Here is a 24,015-nt window from a genome sequence, read left to right as displayed (position 1 = left end):
AATGTAAAGTAGAAGTTCTTTGATTGCCCACTTACTAATGAAGGGGATCAACAGCAGGTCAGTGGCTTGGCCTGTCTTTCTCCCCTCATAAATTGGGTACATATTTCAAATCACAATCCAAAGAAGTTCACTGATCCAAAATCATTCACAGACACAGATACCACCTGATGATATGTTCCTAACTGCTATTTTTAGAGTGAATTTCTCCAGTTGCTGCAAGCTGTACATGAGGAATAATGATTTTTGTTGATTATTCAACATTGGCCCTGATCCTGAAATGGGTAGTCACATGCTTAGATGATTTCATGTACATCGATGGGATGACTTGCATATTTCATATTAAACACCTATGAAAATGTTTGCAAGATTGGGCCATTCTCAGTTTCTTTTGGCCACGTAACTTATTAGCCTAAACACATAACCAAAAACAAATAGCATGATATGGACCTGATCTGTATTACTGGATATAAGATAGAAAAACAAAGTTTCTTTTTGGCTGAAAAATGTGTTTGTATTTGTCAATGGAAAAGAAGTTTCTAATATCAATATTATTGATAGTGTCTTGACATTGACATTTGATATACTTTAGGGTTGTCAATACTTCCATTAAAATAATCTACTTATATAGGTTAATTCAGTTTAAAGTATTTGCCTGAATTGAAACTTGGAGGTTTATGAGATTATGTTGCATCTCAATTTTTTTAAGCAATATGAATTTTTTAAAATTACATAAAATCTTTTAAAAATATGGGGCCAGATTTTGTCATCTGCTTTTAAGCAAAACTCTCTGTTGTTGTCATTTGATATTTCTGCTTAAAAACTCTTGGCATAATATGTCCCAGAGAAAGAGAAATTACTGGGCAGAATGATTTTTTAAATATTTGCATACCTCATTATTTGAAATATTAAGTTTGTCAAGTGATTACTCTAATTGGTACATTGAAAGGTACATGCATTAAACTGGGTAAATACTTATATAAAAACCTGACTATAGTTCAGGGACAGAACTGATTCTGTCACTTACACAATTCTACAAAAAAATCTGGTTAATTATAAAACATGCTCTAGCTAAACATTTTAAAATTGGAGACCTAAAATTAGTCACCTAAATTCAATAGCCCTGCCCTGACAACATTTATTGTAGAGGATGTTCTGCATATGAGTTTTCCCATTGACAGTAATGGGACTACTCAAATGTATGAACTTATGCATATAAATAAGTGTTTATAGGGTTGGGCTTTAAGACTCTTAAAAGCAGTCACCCTTCTTAGAGCACTTGCATGTTCATGGAAATTCAGGGTGTTTGCAATTTTGAAGATTAAGTTAGTGACTCTGATGCCTAAAAATGCATTTAGGTGCCTGTCTTTTGACATCCTTGTTTTTAAAAAATAAAAAAATTACATAAGTTTTTCCTTAAAATTATGAATATCTACTTGATTGGAAAAGATCATACATACTGTTGTGTCTTCTAATTATGTGAAATAAAGATGAAATATCACTTTGACTTTAGGTGACTTAGCTTTTGTTAGTTTATATTAATGTTATTTAAAATAGTTTCTTGTATGCAATATGTTGGAAACATTCATATTAAATTGCTTACAAATGAGCTTAACTCAGCTTTTGCTTTAATATTTTAAAATAGACTGTTCTTATTCTAGGACCTAGATCTAGAAACAATAACAATATTTGATCCAAGTAGAACTAAATGGTCATGGCAAACTTTTTTATTTTGGGGGATTACTGAATTTCAAAGTGTTTTTTTAAATAAAGTAACAGAAAAACTCTTTAATTTAAAAACAATTTTCAATTTTATTGACAGACTTGAGTAACCCATGCTTATGTCATGCATGTTTGTATTGTGGCCTTTATTATTTGTTCGTGGTCAGTTCAGCTAAAAATGTTCAGTGCTTACTTCCCTTCACTTCCCTTCAAAGCACATGTAGAGAAGATGAAAGGGAAAGCCCGTGCCCACAACAACATACTTCAAAAGTTGGTCACCTCAAAGTGGGGAGCTAACCGAGCTACATTATGAACCACTGCTATCGCCTTGTGTTACTCCACTGCAGACTATGCATGTCCAGTATGAGAACAATCAGCTCATGCCAAGAGACTAGACCCAGTTGTAAACAACAGATGTCATGAAACAACAGGATGTCTAAAGCCAACACCGAAGGATAGCCTGTACTTACTGACTGGCATTGCACCACCTGATATCAGAGGAAAGGTAGCGAGTCAAAAAGAAAGATCATGGCAGATGGAAGACCTCAGGCATCCATTCTATGGTCACCCAGAAGTAACTAAATAGCTTAAAATGCAAGAGTTTTGTGACTAGGGTTGCACAGTTGGACACGACAGCTGACAGTGCAACTGAGGTTATAGAAGGAAAGATTACATAAAATCAGGTGCTCTGAAATGGACCTGGGACCCCAGGAGGATCTCCCAAGAAGGGCAATCAAGATTAGCCAACATGGCAATACCTGAATCACCTGCACATGCAAACTGGAAAATCAAAAACAAACGTGATCAAATGGGGCTACTCTAATTAGATGAATACATGTGAATGCAGTGAAGTGCAGACTATGGAGTACATGCTTGTTTGCCGACTCGTTGGTGAGGAGGATCTTGCTACAGCAACAGAAAGAGCCATGGCTTGTGCATAATTCTGGAAAAACATTTAGTTTATGACAAGGACACGAAAAGTGCTTTCCAGATAAACAAGAAGTTATGATCTCTGCCCAGTAGAGCCCACAATCTACAGAGAAAGACAAGACAGGTAGGCAAATAACTGGATCTCAGGGATGGGGAGGAAGCAGTACATAGGATGTATTCTGTATGTGGAATTTGGAAAATGTAGCTATGGAAGCAGAGATTAAAGAGAACTTGAAGGAGAACAGAAGTGTGAAGGAAATCTGAGAAAGACAGGAAAACTGTCTATACTGAGCAGAGAGGCTAGAGCTAATTGTAAAGGTTAAAAAAATCAGTATCTCTGGGGAGCAGAAGGTCTGTTTCAGGAATTTATGAGCTGATGCAGAGAGCAATGAAGACTTCACAGCTTCAGTGAGATAGCGAATACAGAGAAAAGACATGGGGAATCTAAGGTGGAACTCAATACAGTGCTTACAGATGAGGAAGTCAGAGAGAATAGAGTGGGTGGAAGAGGAAATGGAGATGCAGGGAAGTGTGAATAAACATTTAGGGACAAGGAATAGAGAATAAGAACTTTAGAGAGAGCGACTCAACGGAAAATGAAGGGTGTGACTTGAGGGGTAGTTGAAGAGAGAAAATTAGTAAAGAACTGAGAGTTTAGGAAAGAGATATACAAAGGTTGAGAAAGAAGAAAGGCAATGAAAGTGGGGAAGTTATATGGTTGTGTAGGCCTTTATTCTCTCAGCTTTACAGGAAAATTACTGCTCAGTATGCAGGCAGCATAAAAGGAGGCACTAGGAGTTTTCAGGATCCACAGGATCTTTCATTAATTTACAGTGATTTCCACTTCCCTTGCAAGACAGTGGCTTCCTGGGGCTGGACTCTACAGGCACATCCAGACGAGCATGGCCGTGTGGTATGTGACACTGCAAACACGTTTGCAGCACCAGATGCCACACAGTCCGGAGTTCTCTGTGCTGCAAGGACATGCTGCCTGACCAGGTGCTGCTCTGTTTTTTTTTCCCCCATTTTTTTTTTTTTTTTTCCCCCAGGGGGAAGAGAAAAAAAAAAACATGGAAAAAAACCCCTGAAGCAGCATACCCTTGGGCAGCACACGCTGCTAAAAAGCAGAGTTGGGCAGCTCCAAGCTATGCTGCAGCTGCTGGCCAGGCTCCGCCCAGAAGGATCACCATGGCTGCAGTTCCGGGCAGCCTCCAGGACTCTAGGTAAGGCTGCTGGGGCCAGCACAGTGTGACACAGGGCAACTTGCTGCACGCCAAAGCGCGTGTGGCACAGGCGTTCCCCAGGGACAAGAAGCAGTGGTGCAAGGTGCAGCACTGCTCCTTGTCCCCAGGGAACCAAACATCCACGCACATCTGGACGTACCCTACAACTCCATCCCAGCTAGAAGCAGAATATGCCCCTTCACAATCCCATATTGTGCTTCAAGGAGACAGAAGCTGACACTGAGCAGTCTGGGTCAGCCAATCAGACCACTCTGTGCACCACTGTCATTTGTTGCCAGGCAGATTGAGCCCACAGAGCATGCTAAGATTAATGCACAAGGTTTCCTGGTTGTGCAGCAATAGCATTGCAAGTTCTCTGTTCTTCAGAGACTCCTTATTTGATTGTCTGCTCAGACTTCTTCAGGTAAGTTTTTCTACCAGGAGAACAAATCCAAGATAATTCTCCTAGGTCATTTGAATGTGTGCACACATATTAACAATTGTAGTATTTTCCTATATTATTTTAACCACAGCCCAATAACGAACACCTCTTTTGTTAAAGATTTGGATAAAAACACAAAAAGATCCTGGCAGGGGCAATGTAACAAAGTCCTCTCCTTCTCATAAGCTAGTAACATAGGACTGAAAGGTTACCTCCTGATGGGTCATCATGTCCAGTCTACAGAGTGCTGGAAGGCAGCCATATCATATAAGTCCACTCGTAAACTAATCAGGCTCTATCTATCTAAAAATAGTTTGGGAGGGGCGGGGAGGGGTTTGCTTCCTCTCTCTCTCTTTTTGGAGGACTGTTCCAGCACTTGATTACTCTGGTGATCAGTAAACTTCTTCTTTCTGCCCTGTATTTATTTGTACATGCTTGTTCTTATGCCAACATTGTCCTTTAACTTAAATAGTTCTTTTCCCTTCCTGTTATTTACCCCATCACTGTCCCTGACGTTCAGTCATATCACTTAACTCATATGTTTCTCTCTTCCCTTTTCTCTAACTCTTGACTCTTGGCTTGCAAACAACATTTCCCTATCATCCTGTGTACCGCTTCTTTTTCCTCCTGCATTCTGCTGGCCACTGTTTTGCTCTTGGTAGATCCTGCAAGGCTTTCTGGGTTGGTAGGAGAAAAGTGTTGCTACTAGGCCATAGAAAAACAACATCAAGCCATTTTATATGTGAGGAGAGGTACTTATTACTTGGGGGCGGGGGGAACCACATGTCTACACATGCATATTAGTGCTACGTAATAAACTCCAGTGCTTATCACACTGCAGGTTATTGTTTCCGGGACCTGCATCTACACTGGTGCTTAAGTCCGCAGCATATTGAGCCAGGGTGCACAGCCCTGGCTGGCAGGGGCCCTCCTGCCAGCTGCTCTTACTTGGCTCTATGTGCTGCAGAGGAGCTGGCTAGAGCACAAGGGTGCTCCAGTGTGGGGCTAGCTGGCAGGCAGCCCCCACACTGAAGCATCCTCATGCCCTAGCCAGCTGTGTCAGCATCTACACGTATGCTGCTGCAGAGTGAAAAGCTCCTCAGCAGGATAGTACTTGGATTTACAAGTACTACCCTGCTGCAAAGTGTATTAGTTTACTCCAACCTAATAGCCCTGCCTGTATAGGCACTGAGATGTTTCCTGTGGAGCTAATTAGTCTACTGTGCAGTAAATGTCTTATGTAGATGCACCTGGGAACAGGTATTAGCTGAATGATTACAGGGAACAGGTATTGGCTGTTTCCTCTGTCTACTCCAGTACAGGTACAGTGGAGCTCAGTGTCACTTTAAATCTGAATGAAACCAGCTTTAGGTTACAGAAGTTTAACTCCCACTTAGAAGGCAATAGAGAGCAAGCAGATAAAACAGTTACAATGGATCAGCTATGAAGTGCTATAATTTTGAAGTGCTTTAACTCTTTGTCTGCATCCTGGGTTTGACAGTCTCATGGTTGACCACAGAATCCTGGAGAACCTTCAGTATTATACTAAGCCAAAATAGCATGTAGCCTTAAAAGAAAACTCTTATTTTTCACACCTCAGTTGATTTTTGCAAAGGGAAACATTAAAAAAGGGAAAATCTTTTCATACTGCTTTCCTGCAGGCTTTGCACATAATCAGATTTTTAAGCTACTGAAAGAAAGCAGCACATTACACAGCCATGCATAATTCTCAGGCTGTTTAACCAATACAATCAAATTAAAATGAGAAAATGTTTGTCTGGTCTATATATGCTTTTTTGCTTTGGTTTTGTTTAATTTAAAGGAGCCTTCTGATCCAGTGATCAGGTTCTCAGGATCTGCTTATTTCTGTTGACTGTGTCAGCGCAGCTGCCCTTTGTCAGCCTAATCAGGCCAGGCTAGGGAAACGCAGCTGTTTCCTTAATGACTCCTGGGGGTCACACCTTTGCTCAAGTTTCAAGGATTGCTATTGATAAAATGGAGGAGGGATAGATACACTGTCTTGTATCGAGTATCTCTTGGAGTTTTGTAGAATATGAACCTTCTGATCATGTTGGTAAGTAAAGAGAAAATATTTGGTTTGAAAAAACTACAACTGAATACTTTCTGAAAGTAAGTTATTATTGAGGTTTCCGCTTTTACATGTTTCTCAATGATTTAATTAATATGCTTTACCTTACAGTGCTAGTATTCATTTTGGAAACATTTAGGCATGACCATTTCATGCTTTCCTGTCTTGTTGTTTGAGTTGGATTTGTAGCTTTAACTTAACTAGAACAACAATTTCCCTTTGTCAGCCTGATTATGGGCTTGTTTTTTCTTATTTGTGATATCTGATTTGGTCATATCTGTTTCTGTCCTATACTGCTGCTTTTTTTTTATACTACTGTAGTACTATTTCTATATATTTTGAGTTAAGTGTATTAACAGCTTGAAGATCTCTTTACTGGTTTGCTGTAGAGGTATTCATTTGTTTCTACTTTGAAAAGTGTTTAGTTGAATTGCCAGTACTAAAATATAGGACCCTCTCTGCTTCCCACAAGAAGAGCTTTCAGGATCAAAGCCTGGTTTCAACAGTTTGAGAGAGATGTGGAACTGTTTTTAATCCTCATGGTGGGATCTAGAGCTAACTGTCTTACATTGTGGTAGGTCTCTGGTAATCTTATGTTTCAGGGTTTTACTGATCACCTGAACAGGCCAGAAAAGAATATTTTCTTTTCATAAATGCCACGGGCTTCTGAGGGGGATACCATCATCTCTCCTTCTTTTACCCATGGCATGTGGAAGGGTTTTCTTAGTGCATCTGGTTTTCTGCCTTGTGATTGTATGTGAAGATTTGAATCTTCTGGAGAAAGTGGTTGTCTGCAGATGGAGAAGACTGGAGGTCACTTCAGCCCTGTGTTCCTAAACACAGCACCAGCTTACCTGCATGTAAGGATATCTGAAAATGTATGTCTGCATATGCATGTATGAGAACTTTGAAATTGATTTTTTTAAGTTCCTTGTTATAAGGAAAATGCTATGAAAACTGAGCATGCCACTTGAAACAGGTAGAAAAGGGATCTGTTTTAGAACTACAGCAAGTAGGACAGTATTTTCTAATAACATAACATATAACATATTATGTAACATAATAACATGTTAGTAATAGAAGCTCACTGGGCTCTTTAGCTGCACTGGTGTTCTGAGAGTGATGTCTTTTTACCAGCTTGCTCTCCAAGTACTATTTTGAGTAGCAGCTATTCATACACATTCAGAAAGTTATACCTCAACTGCCTATGCTTACAGCAGGGAGGGAGGGAGGGCTAGGGAGACTATTTAAAATCAGGAATTGCTGTGTTTGAGCACTAGGAGTTCTTTCCAGTGCTTGTCAAGACCAAGCCATCCTTCTAGTTCAGTGTGCGTGGGAGTCAGGCTCCAATACCACTCTGCACAGATATTCCAGAAACTAAGATCTGCCAAATCCACGACCCAGTTAACTGCAGTTGTAAGAGAGCATACATGTCCTAGATGTAGTGGTGTCAAATTTGGATGTCTTACAAGGTACAGAGATATTCTGTGCAAGAGAATAATTAATAATCGGGGCATTGGACACCAAGGCTGTAAGCATGAGACTTGAGTGGATAGAGTTCAGATGCTCTGCAACAGGTGTGTTAACTTCTACTTCAAGCTCAGTTGGATGCAGCCACTGTACTTTAGATTCACACGTATGAAAATATTTCCAGTTCTAGAGAAGTCCCAGACATCACATGTGTTAACATCCAGAGAACAGCCCTGAAACTTGCAGCATCTTCATAACAGGAGTTAACCTTTTAGGTGTGCCCACTTTAGGTCCATGCTGTGACTTCAGATGATCTAAAGGTGTAAAAGTTCATTTTATTTACACCTAATCATGAGGCAGTGTGTTCTAGTGGTGAGGGCTTTGAATGGGGAATGGAAGGCCTAGGTTGTATTACTGACCTCTGTGACCGCAGGAAACAGAATCCCGTCATGTCTCTGCTATAGTTTTCTCCTCTTTCACTCTGGATGGATTGTTTTTTCACTACATCTACCTAGAGTGCCTAGTTCATTGAGGCCTTTGGGTGCTACAGTACAACTAATAGTCTGAATGGGAAATCTGTTCTGGAACAGAGGGTAGCAAGGTCTTAGAAATAAGCGTGTAAAACCTGTAGGCCACTAGTATAGTGTGAAGGAACACTTCCACTTGGGATGATTCAAGGTAGCCACTGTCCGGTTGTGTGTTAAAAATTATCTTTGTTTTGAGCACCTTCCGCAGAAAGCAGATTCACAGGTCTCTTAAACAAATGCATACAATCACTTTTAAGAAACCAGCATGCCAAGTAGCATCAGCGCCTGCGCTCTCACAGTATCCAGTCTGTATACTGTGTCTGTGAGGGTAAAGGGTAGGGGTAGAGCCAACCGGATTAAAGTGAAGTATTGCTGATTTTTTTAGATCATTAATAAGAGACAAATAAGGGCCTGCATGAAGCCTGTATAAGCAGGCTATGGACAGAGGAAATAAAATTCTGCACCCTACTCATTGGCTCTATAGCAGCCTGGACAGGGTTCCTTCACCTTCCTGCACTATGATCCTGGGGAGCTCTCCCCTCTGCACACAGTTACGCCCATGCAAAAACTACACGGGAGATGTGCTCTGCCATGCACAAAAAGAGCTGCCCTTCTCCTTGGTTGACCATCCTGTACCTAGATTTGTTCCCCAATGTAATGAAGGGATTCACCTGCATTTGGGACTGCCCATGTTCTCTCACACAGAAACTGAAAGGGATTTTAAGTGTACCTCAGCATGCAACAGATGTAATGTAGCTGTTTGGTATTGCAACTGTATTTAAAATATTTATTAAGACTTGTAAATGTTTTAAAAACCATTTCAACTAGGAGCTTACTATATTACATGAATGTTTAATAGAGAGACTCTGCACTTAGAGCACTTACCATAACAATGAACACATAGCTTAGGGATATATACGTTCTTCTGGACAGTAGCAGAAGCAGAGCTGGGAAATTCTGGCATTTATACATTGAAGGGGATTCTGGGATTTATACATTGAAGGGTCTAACGCAGCCATGCTCAACCTTTTTGTCCAGCAAGCTGGATGGGCAGTGCCCAGTCCCTGCGTGGGCTGGTGGACCCAATCCAGAACCCAGAATAGGTGTGGCAGAACCCAATCCAGGCATGTGGGGGAAAGGGGGTTTGTCCACCCCCAACTTGGTCCTGCATGGGGGGAGGGAGCATGACCCAGCCCTGATCCAGCTATGCAGGGGTGGGGGAGGGGGCATGGTATGGCTCAGGCATGTTGGGAGGGAGAGAAAGGGGTATGGGGGCCACCCCTGAATCAGCTGGGGGGGGAGGAGGGGGGCATTGACTGGCCCAACCCAGCCACATGGAGGGAATGGGGCATGGCCTGACTCCAACCCATTGAGAGGGGCTTGGGATTTTGGCAGCAAGGAAGGGTGATGGTATTAACAGCTACTGCTCCCCTACAGCCACATTTCCCAGCCCTTGGGGAGGCCCATAAGCTGGATTCCAAGGCTGCACAGGCCTCATGCCCTGCAGGCCAGAGGTTGAGCACCCCTGGTCTAATGCAGAAAGATGCCTGCCAACAGTGCGAATTAATTTTGTACAAGTTGCACTTCTAGCAATTACTCCATTACTTACGCAGGTGATTGGCCATTATTAATGGAGATCAATTTTAACAGTAATAAATCAAACAAACAGTCTAAATCAGTGATTTTTTTTCAACCTAGGTACCACAGCACCCTGAGGTGCCTTGAGATGCTTTTAAGGGTGCTCTGGGGTGCTACAGATTAGCAATGTTATATATGCAAGCGTTATTCACAAGATAAACCCAGACATTTCATATAGGAAGTATTCTGAGCTGTTTTGGTCTTCCTGAGTCCTTTGCCACAGAAGTATTGCTCCATTATTTTTCTATAGTCAAAGAAAAAGGTGAAAATGAAAAGCTGGGCATTGTCCAAGGAATGCCCTGAATCTAAAAAAAAAAAAAGAACGGTTGAGAACCACTGCTCTAAATTTATCTTACACCAGGATAAACTCCAGAACTGTGGTTTTAGGAATAAACTAGATTCTTGCCTTATTTGGGGGGAGGGAGAGGTGGTTACCTGCTTTTTCATTGACATCACCACTTATAAAAACCAGGCCAGGGTTGCCTGAAGCACTCCAAGTTGGTCTCAGTCAAAACACAGATTTGATCAAGAAGGACCAAATGCCAAGGTCCCTAATTAGAACTCCATCCTTATCTACGCAGCGCTATCCCCACACAAAGGAGAAGTTTCTGAATTCCCCTTCTCTGTCTTCTGCTGGGAAGGCAAGATTTTTAGCCTAGTGAATGAGACTACAGACCCCAACTCTTAATCTACAGGTTTTTTGTGACCCATTGGACCAATTGTCCCAGTCTCCACAGCTGCTGAATAACATGGGTCCTTCTCTCCTACCCATTCCTCAGAATGAGGAGGAGAAATTACAGGTATATGGGACTATGCTTAGAGAGTTTACCCCTGTGAATAAAAGTTTGACAGGGGTACAAAGTCCCCATGTGTTTTTTATGTGCAGATACTGATACCTGGAGTAAGATACTCATTTGTGGGGGAATGTCCAGGACCAGCTCCCCAGCAGACCAGTTTGGACACATTTTGATTCCCTGTTGGTGGGTGAGGGAGACACCACGGCCTTGACTCCTTATTCAAAAAAACTTACTCCGAGTTTTATCCAAGAGTAAGAACTTTAGAATTGGACCTTATTATACTAAGCCAGTCCTGATCTTGCTCTGCTATGCCCACATCTATAGAAGTCATTTGGTAAAATGAATGACTTGCTACAATGCAACTCACAGCCTTTACTTCACAGCTCTGATGTTTTCAGCTTTTGAAAACATGGGAAATGCTGGGAAATACAACTTGCGATTACCACCAGGCCAACAAAATTGCCATCAGATTGCATCCTGAAGTGTTTCCAGTAGTAACTTTGGAGGTTTTGCTATTGTCATGAGGCTGTTAGCTGTGATGCCCTTATTCTTTTCAAATTACAACTTCTGTATGTTCATGTTTTATATGATTCTAACAAAATTGTAAGCAAGGCTAGTTTATTAAACAGTTTTAAAGTGGGAACATACCTGATTGAGCTCTTCTTGTAGAAGCCCTGCTACCTGTTAGAGTTGAAACCAATCATCCCTCAACAGCATTGGAAACTTCCACCAACCTGAGAAGAATATAAGATTATTTCAGAATTATAGAGTAGTTTTGTTTAATCTTAATCAGGTTGTAAAGGAGAGCTTAACAATAATATCTATTCAGTGCTGGACAGTCTTTTCTTAGATGCTGAAAGCTTGCAATTAAAGTTTTGTTTTTTTTTTTTTTGGCAAAAATGTAGTTGATCTAATAAAAGCTACCACCTCTACCATGAGTCCTGTTTGGAAAATCTCAAGGCACTCGGTGTACAGATAAAAATAATTATCCCAATTTTATTAATGGGAAAACCATTAATCTTAGGTTGTTTAGAGCAATATCCCAGCAAATGGTGGAATAGTAACTGGGGTGAAGTGACAGATTAAAGATCTGGTTTCCCTCCCTCTCCACCAAAGTTGCAGAGGATAACTCGAGTTATCAGCAGCTCAAACTCAGATGTGACTAGGCTATTGTAGAAAAGGTAGACACACAATCAACTCTCCCCCTTCCCTCATCCTTCCCCAACATGTTTTAAAGGAGGACGTAGGCTCTGAGAGCGCCCACTGGATCAGACCCTTGGGGGCCTGCAAGTATTCTTCCAGCTAATTTCTGAATCACAGTCAGGCTCAGGTGGAAACTGAGGCACCTAAGTTCCTTCTTGGATCCACCCAAAGTATCTTAAGTTGACCCAAAATTAATTAACTTTTCTGAACGTTGTCCGAAGTGACTTGCTCCGTACCGTCAGTGAGGAGGCCGTACAGGCCAGTTAAGTGATGCACTTGAGACATTAACTTACTGAGCTACTCTTCGTTGTTCCAAGAAGGAGGACTGCTCACCTAATGAAGAGGTCTTCTCTAACTGCAGCAACCCCCCATAATGGGATGGCTGTCTCTGCCCACCATAGCCATAAGGCATGGCTAGAGTCATATAGGTTATCATCTGTATGACTGGAGACATGTTTGAAAAAGGGAAGGATGTTTCGTGGACTACAGATCTTGGAGAAGGTGGTGGTAGCTGATACAAGAGCCAAATCAGACTGGAGAAATTAAAATGCATGTACAGTATGGAGGAAAGAAGGAAGAAGCTGTAAAGACTTAAAGGATTTGGTAAGGTCTGCTGTAAATGAAGTAATGCATGTTTATTGAAGATCCAAATTGGGATATTGCAAGACTTGTTTGGAGACCTGAACATTTCAAACCCATAGCTTTCACCAGAAGAGAACAGAATCCAGGAATTTAAATGTTTTGGCCCTTTAATAACATCAGATCATTGCCTGTGCTTGGAGCAGATGTGGTCATAACAGTATGTGAACTGCATTCATCATTGGTAACTTTCACCAACTTGTGTTTATGAAAAAGCATGGTTAGGCGATTTCTAGAGTATGCTTCAGAAGTCCTTGCAAGGTTACTGTGGCAAAGTGGGGCTCCCAAAGGGGGACAGCATCCAGCTGTCTCACCAGCCCCAAACTGGGCCCCAGAATTCTCCAGTTCAGACCCCTCTAAGATCCCTCCATTCCAGCAGCATACCCCACCTTCATTCAGGCTGCTTAGGTCCCTGAAACGATTTCCCCTCTCAGGCATGGTCCCCTCCTAGACTTTTGGCCACGCAGGCCCTGGCTTTGCCTTCAAGGCCAGTTGGAACCCCAGGCCCCCAGCTCTGGGCATCCCTTGGGGTGGGCCCCTGGCCCTTCTGACCGTTCTGGTCCCGGCCCCAGCATTGACCAGTCGAGGCTGTTCTACATCAGGCCTCTGAGCTTCTAGCCCCATTCTCACTCCTGGGTTCGCCTTCAGGCCCTACTAGCAGGTGACCCACCTGGTTGCGGGAGCTGGGGTAACTTACACCACGACTGGTGTTCCAGGGTCTCACAGGGCCTCTCGTTCCCCCCCTGGGGCAGCATGTCATTGTGCTTCCTATATTCTGCCCCCCTTACTTGGGGCTACCCATCTCTGTCTCCCTCACTTGGGGCTCCACACTACCCCCTCACTTGGTGCCATGGCATTTCCCTCCCCAGTGGGGTCAGGTGGCCGTAGCTGTGCCTGACCCCAGCTACTTTTCCTCAGGGTCTGGCACCCTGCAGGGTGCAGGTGGCTACAGCCATGCCTGGCCCCCCCACTCCCTCCTTGGGATCTTGCACCCCACAGCACTCAGGTGGCCACTGCCATGCCTGACCCCCACTACCTCCAATGTTACCAGACCCAACCGAAGATGAGGGCTAGGGTTAATGTGCCCCTTACTGCCTTTCACCAGGTGATCACTGGCTTGGCATTTCCTGGGGGCTCCCACACCACTGAGAGCCCCACCAGGCCACCCACTCCCAGCAGGGTACAGTTTTGGACCCGGACCCTCCTAGCCATCCCCTACAGCTTCTTCCCTTACCTCCAGGATGTTCTATGCAGCCAAACAATGTTGCTGCCTGCCCTGCCACTAGGGAACTGATCTGTTTATATAGGCAGCCAGGGATCTAAAATGGCTGGCCCAATACAAACCCCGCTGGCTGATATCTTAAAGTGGCAGGCACCAACAGTGCCCTGCCACACACCTCTCCCCCTTAAAATGGTACCTGGGGGGAGGTTTCCCTTGCTGCTCTTCCAAAGCAGGCTCCCACTGGAGCCTGTGAGAACTCCCAAGTGGCGAGCACCCCCAAAAGTGCTCTGTCACACACACCTCCCCCCTTAGAATAAGATCTGAAGGGCTTCACTTGGCTGCCTTGCCTGCTGGGCTCTGCCCCAGCCTACTGCAGCCCCTGCCACGTGGTGAGCACCCCAAAGGTGCTCCGCCACAGTTACTTACTTTACTACATTCTTAAGTGTTTTTTCACTTCTAATTCTGAATATATCTTGTGATGGGGCTCCCAGCATTTTCTTTCAGAGGCTTTGGGAGTCTTAATATTTGTCAAAGCTTGATTTCTGTCCCCTCATTTATTCTAATTTAATTTTCCTCTTCCTGAATTTCATTCTGGTGGTTCTATTTCTAATCTTTGGAATAGTAATGCCATTTTTTTTTCACTTAAAAATTACAACCTTTTTTTTTTTTTAATAGTTTGTCTTTGTGAAGAAGGGAAAATTAGAAAATCTGCTATAAAAATGATACATATTGCACATAAAATTTTATCACATATACAGCAATAACACTTTTATGGTAAAGAAACAATGTACTTTATATTTTTAATACATGATGGCTAAAGTGTTATGGCTTTCTGTCTGACTGAAGGCAGCTGTTTTAATAACTTATGCATAGCTATACCACCTAAAAATGCCAAGTGAGGAGGAAGCTATGTTGTTTTCCTTGACTATTCAAATAGCTCAACCTTTATGTGCTTATTTGCAATTGCAACCTGGCATCCTTATGTGGCCAGGTTGCAATTGTTTTCCTTGGATTTTGCATTCCTCATTAAGAAAAATAGTAAAAATTAAACCAATAGCATCGATGGAGCAAAATGAATAGAAAACTTGTTTAAAAAAACCTGATAAGCTTTAAACCTTGAACTTCCCACATTTGAACTGCAAGAGTATCTGTATCTTTTGCTAAGCTACAATGAGTTTTGTTGGTATGTCAATAAAATTCACTCCTTTGTAAAGAGCTAACATGAGGCCTGGGTGTCACTTCAGTCTTCCTTCATGAATGTTTTTACAGCACCTAACACAAGGAGGCCTTGTTGCTAGCTGTGGCTTTTTTAGTTACTAGGGCAATAGGAAGTTAATAACAATGTGGGAGCCCTCTTGCAAGTTAAACACCCATGAATTTCCATTGTACAATTTTCATTTTTAAACCCCAAATACAATGTAGTCTAGTAGATCAGCTCCATGGCTTATTTTACAACCATCGACCTTGAATTTGAATCTGTGCTTGCCAAAAAAGGGGAGCGAAGAGCATTTGTGAGTATTTGGTTACAATTTTTGGTGGGGGTGGTGAGGTTTTTTGTTTTTTCTAATTAAAATTCTGACCTGAGTGAACATTTCAGGAGAATCTAGATAATCTAGGAACATCAGTCCTGTTTTCAAATTAATTTAGGAGCCAAAGTCTCATAGGAATTTAATGGGATCTATGCTCTGAAGTCACTCTCACTTTTGAAAAAATTATTTTGAGACAAAGGGAATTCAGCACTTCTTTTCTTTCCTAGTTCCTTCCCAATTTAGTTTCAAAATGTAGGCTGAGATTTCAAAAAATTCTTGAATATTTCTAGTTGAATAAAAAATGTGCATAGCATTTGTTCTCAAATAGGTCAGTGTCTTTTCAAACCTGATTATTTTTATCAATCAAAACTTATTCTTCATTCAATAAAACCGAGCACATTGCTTTGACAATGAAATGTATGAGCATTAGAGTACCTCAACCTGTTTTGACCAAAATAATTATTGAGTATATTTTGGAAAGAAGCGGGGGGTGGGGAAGGAGCATGTAGCCTTGGACAATTTTTTTTTTTTTATTGCAAAAGTTAAAATGAGGCAAAACTTTGTTTTTTATTTTGTTTTAGGTTACAGATACTTCAATTTTCCACTTCCTACCTGGCACTTAAAAGAAGTTTCACACAGGGGGAGTAGAATTACCAAGTAGCAAAGGGGGAAACAATACCTTAGAATTCTATGTATTAATATAGTCATGCTCTCGAGCGGTGTAGCTAATGAATGGGGTGGGGTATTGGCCTGTGACATGGAGGATCTGGGTTGTCATACTTGCTGTGCCACCAGCCTGATAGCTGACCCTGACCAAGTCTCTTCTGTGCCTTGGTCTCCTCCATGTGTAAAATGAGAATAATATAAAGTGCTTTTGAGAACTCCATGTGGCATAATTTAGAGAGAGAACTGCTGATTTGTACCCTGCTCATCAGTAATGTCTGAGAGGTTGCAAAGCTAATTCAGGAATTATTTGATTAACGTCTGACTCTTATTTTTGATCCAGAGGTGACTGACTGGCTCTGGTAAGTGGGTCCTCATAGGAATTGGGGAATGTGCTTTGGTTGATCTGTAATGTGTCTGTTTAACTAAGGTCCAAATCCTTCCATCCACCTATGGGAGCAGAAGCTCTTGAATGAAGTAAAATGGCCACAGTTTATGCACCTGCAAGGTTGTGCTCTAGATCCTCCTCACTCCATGGTATTGCTGGGATGAAAGGGAGGGTCTGGCCAGTGGCTCTATGATTATTTAGCTTCACTAATCAAAACTTCTCTTCCTGGGGCAGCAGCTGATGGGCTGCAGCACTGACTGACCTAAGGTTTGAGGAGCAAAATAGGTCATTAACTTCGTACCAGCACTTTGACACAAAGTTGACTTGCACCCTATAAGGCTGTAAAGGTGTTTAGCCTGGAAGGGATTTTACACAGAGGGTGTCTGGACATGTGTTTTACTGCTCAGTAGACTAATTTACTGCACAGTAAAATGTCACTGTCTACACATGCACAGCAATTGTGTCAGTGTAGACTAATTTGCAGTGCCATCGGATAGTCCCGTCAGACACGGGTGCTATCCAACAGCGGAGTAAATTACTGTGCTGAAACGCACATGTAGGTTGTGAAATCGGGATTAGTTTACTTCAGCTGAAATTGCACCAAGTTTATTTAGTCGCATTAATTGCATGTGCATATGCACCCAGTTTGTACTGTGTTAGCAGAAAACTGAGAGACAGCCAGGGACAAATCCCGATTTCTCTGAGCAAAGCTTAATTTACTTGGGCTTGAGAATAGCTCTATAAGAGTTCCAGGGAACAGAATCCTCTTCCTCCACTATTGCAACACTAACACTGAAAAATGTAGCCCACAAGCTGTGATAGCAGCTGCTCCTCCTACTCGGACACTTTTGATTAGTGGATCCACATGGTGGTCAAGAAGAGTTTCACTAGCTGCCTGTGATATTAATACTTAGATTGCCCTATCCAATTGTAGGTTATATGCTAAGCCAACCTCTGGCCCCTGAGCCAAATGCAGCCCATGGAGCCTTGGAATCCAGCCTGTGGGGATCCCCAAGGGTTGGGAAATTTGGTGGCAGGGGAGCAGTAGCAGTTAATACCACCACCCATCCCTGCTACCAAAATCCCAAGCCCCACTCAGTGGGTTGGAGCCAGGTCATGACCCTCCTCCCGCAGGGCCAGATTGGGGCTGGGCCAAGCCTCTTCCCTTGTGCAGCTGGTTCGGTGCCAACCTGTGCCCCCTTTCCCAGCCCCGTGGATGCTGGCCATGTCCACTTCCCTCTGCCTGGCCAAGGTGGGTCTGGGCTATGCCCTCTTCCCCACATGGGGCTGAGCCACACCTCCTTACCTCCCATCTGGCCAAGTTGGGACCATGCCACAGCCCTTTCCTCCTGTGGGGCTGGCCATGCCTCCTCTCCTTGTGGGCCTGATTTGGGGCTGGTCCAGACCCTCTTTTCTCCCTCCTGGTCAGGCTGGGGCTGGGCCATGCCCCCTCCCACTCTGCAAGGGACAGGCTAAGCTCCCTTCCCCAGACAGCTGGATTGGGTTAGGGCTGCCTCGCACCCCTCTACTTGTGGTGCTGCTGGACCTGCCCCCAGCACCAGATTGGGTCTGTGGCACTGCCCACCCAGCCCACTGGACAAAAAGGTTGAGCACCACTGTTGTAAGCAAATCTGTTACTAGCCCAGCTCTTGACTGGAGAGGAGAAAAAAAAGACCATATTTTTCTCACATACCCAACATACACTTCTTTCCAAAAATCAGCTGCTGGAAATTGCAGTGTGCATTATAAGCCAGGAAATATGGCAATAGCAGTTCCTGCATTGTAAGCCTCTGTGCGTAACACTGCCCACGCTCCACTGGAACAGCACAATTAGCACACTGGGCTCTCTAGCTGCTGCTACTTATTTATTTACCAGTATTTTCCAGGAAAGACCTTCCTCCGTTCTGCCTTTCAAAAGCAAGGTGTGCATCTCATTCCAGAGCTTGGTGTATGTGAGCAAATATGGTAGAAGATCTAGTAAACTGCTATAAACTGAATAATTGACACACAGGTAATCTAGCAGTTGGATACAGGTTGTACTCCATTATGAATAACAATGAACTGGATTATACGTATTTTCCTGGTATATCTTACCTCATCTGATCTGAAAGAATGTAAACGTTTTCCTACCTTTCATTCCTGTTTCATTCCTACATTCACAAAGATAAATTGCACTTAGTTGAAATTGATAGACACTTAGGGGACTGTGTGGTGGCTTTCTCTGACCTGTATACCGGCAGGACACACAAATAGTTTGTTTTGTAATGTAATCGTTGTCATTCCAAACTGGCAAGAGAGCCTGAGCAGGGTGATTGCTATAGCAGCTAAAATTCAGGTAACAGTTTACTGTTAACTCTGGCCATAATTATTTTGCTTCCCAATTGCAGCTATAGAGGAAATAATCTTATGGTCTTTTGAAAATGCGGCATAAAAACGACTCCTTTTGTCAAACAGCAGCTGTAGACTGCTGTTTTCTACCCCTCTCTTTTTAGTGCAATTTTAAAAGGCACAACTAAAATAAACTAGCCAGGCTGTGTGGGTTGGGAGGACATTCAGCAAGGAAATGAGTTTGAACAGATATTTACGGAATTGCATAAACCTTGTTTGTTTCAAGGTTTCCTAAAGTATTCCTAGTTAGCAGCCTGCAACTGGCCCTACCTGTTAGAATTTTTTGAGTATATAAATCATGGAGAGTTACTAGCTCCTGTCCCCACAGCTCCCTTGGCTGCAACCTGTTAAGACGATACAGACTCTGTTAGCTGGTACTTTACTACCTTGGCCGGTTTCCATATCCAATAAGCAAAAAGATCTGTTGGGTCTTTCACCTGTTAAAATATTCTTCCCCCTCTGCCCCAACATAATCGCTGAGCCAGAGGGCTACAGAATTAGTTGTTTCAGAATTTGCTTTTTTTTTTGTGCTTTTTTCCTTATTAAAGGGAAGTTTGATGCATGGCCTTAACTGCTGCCTGAAGAAACTTCTGGCACTCCTTTCATTGGTTTGTGCCAGAAGGATACAAATGCCAGGCAAAAGGACTCTAATCTCCATGGCAGCTCTGACCTGGAGCACAGGTCAGCACTGCAAGCTCCACCTTCTTACCTGTATGATATTAATGCTGAAAGACCACAAGCAACATGTTCCTTCCTAGATGTATACGCTGAACAACTCTGCCCCCAAAAAGATTCAGTATGAATGCACAAGGCAAACAAAGTTCAGGAGAAAAGAAAGGGGTAGTATTTTCTTGCAGATGAGGAACTGAAACCACAGGGGACTGAGATGCTTGTCCAAGGTGACCCAGAAATCCAGAACAGAGCTAGAAACTGAATCAAGACCTCTTCCGCCCCACTTCAGTGCTTTTACACATAAGCTTTTATCATTGTGCCCATAAGCTGGCACAAAACTTGTGTTGGAACTAGTGGTAGTGCCAAATGCAAAGGGGACCATATATATCCAATAAAGATCTGTACTCCAGGGCTAATACGAGACAGTCAAAAAGCCCAAGGCTGAATCGATTCAATCTTCGCAGGTTAGTCTAAACTCCATAGACTGAACTGAGAAGCAAGTGAACAGACATTTACTTTTGATTCTGGAAATGCAGCCACATGCCTGTAGTGGCTCAGGCCAGAAGCCAGGGGGTGATAGAGTATGCCTCCCTGTTCCACTCAACCAGACAGCTTGGGCCAAGGCTAGCCCACTCACCCACCCTTTGAGAGGGGGCTTGCAGGGAAGGTGCAAGGCATCCTGGGATGTTGGGGAACTGTGAGTTAACCTGAATCTGGAGAGGATCTGGGACAGAAGTTCAATAAACTGATTTAACCTAAATCAGTTGAGTCTGATGCTATATCCATCCAGGTTTATCTTAAACCAGTTTGGGCCATTTTGAAAGCATTTTATGTGCACTAAACTTCTGTTGTATTACAGATTTGAATGGGTTTCTGATCACAAGTACTGGTTTATGTGTAATTTCTGTGCCTAGCCCAGATGAGAGACCTTCAGCAGGGCTCTGAGAAGGTAACTTTTGCCTGGCATTTCATTGTTCTTTACTAGGCAATAACTAAGGGTCTACCCAACTCATGGAGGTAGTCAGACAATTTTGCAAGCAGATCACCAGGCTGACTGCCATTTTCAAAGGCTTATTGTGGCTGCTTCCCTCCCCCATTTTCAAGGGCTTATTGTGGCTGCCTCCCCTCCCACCTCCCAATTGGTTGAGGGGCCCTGGTGGCTCCTCTCACCACTGATTGGTAGAGAGGGCTGTCCACCACACAGCCCTGCCCCTCACCACTGATTGGGGAGCCAGCATTTTATTTTTAGTAACTGTTTTTTCCCCCCATGGATTTTGCAGTGACTGCCTGACTTCATAATTTTCGTGAAATCCGCACAATCTTGATTTAAGTAGGTCTGTAGCAATAACAAGATAGAAATTCATGTCTTTTTTTTTTCTCCCAAAGACATTTTTTAAAAAGAAATGACTGGAGCTGCAATCTCATTGGAAACCTATGAATATTTTTCTTAGTTACAGCAAAAGCTCTCTTTTAGCCTCTCAATTTGCATCGGTTCAACTGCTGAGACCATGTGCTGTGTCTCATGGCAGAGAAAATTGCAATTGGTATTGAAATGAGTACATTCCTGGCGCTAGTGATTGATATTTTTTCCTCCCCACACTACACACGCACACTCATTTCAATGATGTGGTGGGGCAGTTCCTGCATTGCTGATTGTTGCAATTATCTTGGGCAAACTCCACAATGCTTTTGTGTTAATCAAGCTCTTAAGGCCTTGTTTTGGTAGGGAAGGAAGGTCAAATAAGTGGCACTTCCTTTAGTCTGGGCACATAAGAATCACAGGTGCTCCCCTGAGTAGGAGGAGACAGAGGACAAATGGACTATTGGAACCTAGGGGCCTAAGGGCAAAGGTGCTGGTGAGTTGGAGAGTAGTTCTCAATCCAGTGGTGACTGGGAATGGAGCCCAGGGCCCACTCAGTTGGGTGGCAAAGCAGCCAGGGGAAGCAGGAGGGAGCCAGGCAAGGGAGATTTTCCCCACATCCTGTTCCCAACCATCAGCTTTTAAATCACTACCCCACCATTCAGCTGGGTACTAGAGTAGCAAGGGGAAGCTGGCAGGAGCTGGGAACTGAGTAAGGGGAAATTTCCGAGAGCCTTCTCCCAGCTGCTGGCTTCTAAATTTGCCAGCCCTCTGCTCAGCTGAGTGGTGGAGGGGCTGCAACCCAGTTGTGCAGAGGCTTTCTCCAACCCAGCTCCTTGCCCCTCTGGCTTCCTCCTGCCATCTGCCACACCCAGCTGATCCAGAACAGTGCTGTCACAGCAAAATGCTCCCACCTCACTCCACGTTGCTTTTGATCGGAGTAGTACAAGGTGTAGCAGGCTGTAGGGCTGTGCAAAATTTTGCTGGCAGTTTTGTTTCAACACTGTTTCAACTCATTTCAAGCGCAAAACAGCAACATCGAAATGAAACGGAGAGCTTTGAAACAGCCTCAAAACGAAACGAGGCAAGTTGAAACGTTTTGAAATTTTCGCAACATTTCGAGTTTCAAAGCTCTAGCTGGGCTTGCCTGCAGGGAAACAGAAACTAAAGTAAGGAGAGGGAGGGGGAAGGAAGGAGTGCTCTCATTATTGACTGTGTAGCTGGCCAGTGACTGTAACCCTTCCCTGAGGTCTCTTCCAATCCCAGTGCTCTGCGGGGAGGGATGGAAAAACTGCATAAAAAGCAGCATTGTTTTGCCTGTCAGCAGCCAGAGGTGCAGGGCCCCAGAACCCAGAAGCTGCTTCACCTATCTCCTTGAAACTTGGCAGGCTTCATGGCCACAGCAGGGGCTAGCAAGCCTGCAGTTTTGACCCCACTGTGGCTTAACATATACATGTGACATGAGTTTTACTTTCAAGACTTTGAGGTGCAGTTTCCCCAAAACCCCTGCACCTATCTCCTAGGCTTCATGGCCTCAGCAGGGGCTAGCATGCCTGCAGTTTTCACCCTGCTGTGCCTTAACACACACAGTGTCACCCATGTCACGAGTTTTGCTTGTCTGCAGCTTGAGGTACCGTTTCCCCAAGCCTCAGCACCGATCTCCTTGAAACTTGGCAGGCTTTGTGCCCTCAGAAGGGGCTACTATTCCTGCAAGTTTCATCCAAATCAGGCCAGAAATGACAAAGTTATAGGATGTTTCATGCTTCCCCATTGCAGCCGATGGGCGAAATGTCGAAACAGCGAAACTGTTTTGACGAAACGAAACGGAATAGCAGTTTCAAATCAAAACAAAATTTGAAACGGAGCGGTTTGTCGAAACGCAAGTCGAAACGGAATGGTGCCATTTTGCACAGCCCTAGCAGGCTGCTGTAGCCCTGTTACAGGGCTCCTAGAGCCTTGCAGCAGGGGCTGAGTGCTGTCTACCTCTCTCTGAACTCCTCCAGCTCGGCCCAGAGGAATGCAATGAGAGAGGCTATTTTTCTGCAGGGGAAAACTAGGAGGGTTCCTACCACAGGACAATGCCCTTTTCCTTCCAATCAGCTGATTAGTGGGATGTGGGGGGGTGTTCTCCTGGGGCAGGAACCCTCCCCACCATCTGTGGAATGGCTGCTTTTCAGCAGCTGCCACCTGCCACTTGATGGCCTGCTTCCTTCCCCTAAGGGCAAGGGTGGCCTGGGGAGCAGCCCTCTGGTGCCCCTTGGCTTGAGAGCTTGCTTATGAAGCTCTCCATTCATGGAGCTACAGGAACTTCTGCACAGTCCATCTCCCAAGCCATTTTTCTACTGGAAGAAACTTCTTCCAGTAGAAATGAATGTCTGTACGCAGCCTTTCTTGCAGTGTGTGCTGTGTTTCTCTAGGCTGTGAAGCAGCATCTGCATTTTGGCCCAGTAGCTTTATTTTGTTGGAGGTATAAACAAGATCTCCATGGACAAAGGGCCCTCACCAAGTCCCAGTAGAGGCAGTGATGTCTGTGAGGATAATGGGTTGTAAAGGGTTTTGAGACTTGTCAGGTAGCAAGGTGCTATATAAATGCACTGTGTTTGAGTGAGCCTGCTACTGTAAGCTAAATAAATGGACCTGAAAAGAGGAAGTAGTACTCTATAATGGAGGTGAATGAGGTACAGAACTCAGCTGATACTTGTTTGCCATAGAGTTCATGAATAGCTTTCACTTGTATGCTGTCCCATGGATTTGGTTTATTTTTCTTACTTATTGTATATTGCATTTATATCTATATGGTGGCATACTACTGCCTGCTGTCTCTGCGTAGAAACCTGGCACTGCTTTCAGTGGAGCAATGTAAAAGCACAAAAGCAAATTCCCCCTTTCATTTGGGTCTACCAGTCCTCTGCATGTCATTCAGCAGCACTTAATGCTGTAGGGGTCATAGCCCAGCACTGAGTCTTCACATTGCCTGTGCTTTTAGCACAACCTGCCCTTGGGTAGATGTTGCCCACCCTTCAGAAGTCAGGCCTTTTGTTGTTTCAGAAGGGACTTGCAGAATAAGCTCAGGAGAGCCAGTTAACTTTGAGCAACTGCAAGAATACTAGAAAGGA

General features: G+C 43.6%; 1 long non-coding RNA gene across 1 annotated transcript in view; it reads left to right on the top strand.

Annotated features, from left to right (window-relative positions):
* The first annotated feature begins 6,296 nt into the window (after window positions 1-6,296).
* LOC106722236 overlaps window positions 6,297-24,015 on the top strand; it is a 28,304-nt gene continuing 10,585 nt past the window's right edge. The window contains exon 1 of the long non-coding RNA XR_001358071.2: window positions 6,297-6,388. This is a non-coding gene — a long non-coding RNA (uncharacterized LOC106722236). The remainder of the gene's footprint in view (window positions 6,389-24,015) is intronic.

This window comes from Alligator sinensis, unplaced genomic scaffold (genome assembly GCF_000455745.1).
Source record: "Alligator sinensis unplaced genomic scaffold, ASM45574v1 scaffold267_1, whole genome shotgun sequence".
In the NCBI taxonomy this organism is placed as follows: Eukaryota; Metazoa; Chordata; order Crocodylia; family Alligatoridae; genus Alligator; species Alligator sinensis.
Note: the sequence above shows the minus strand (reverse complement) of the source record. Positions and strands in the feature narration are given on the sequence as shown.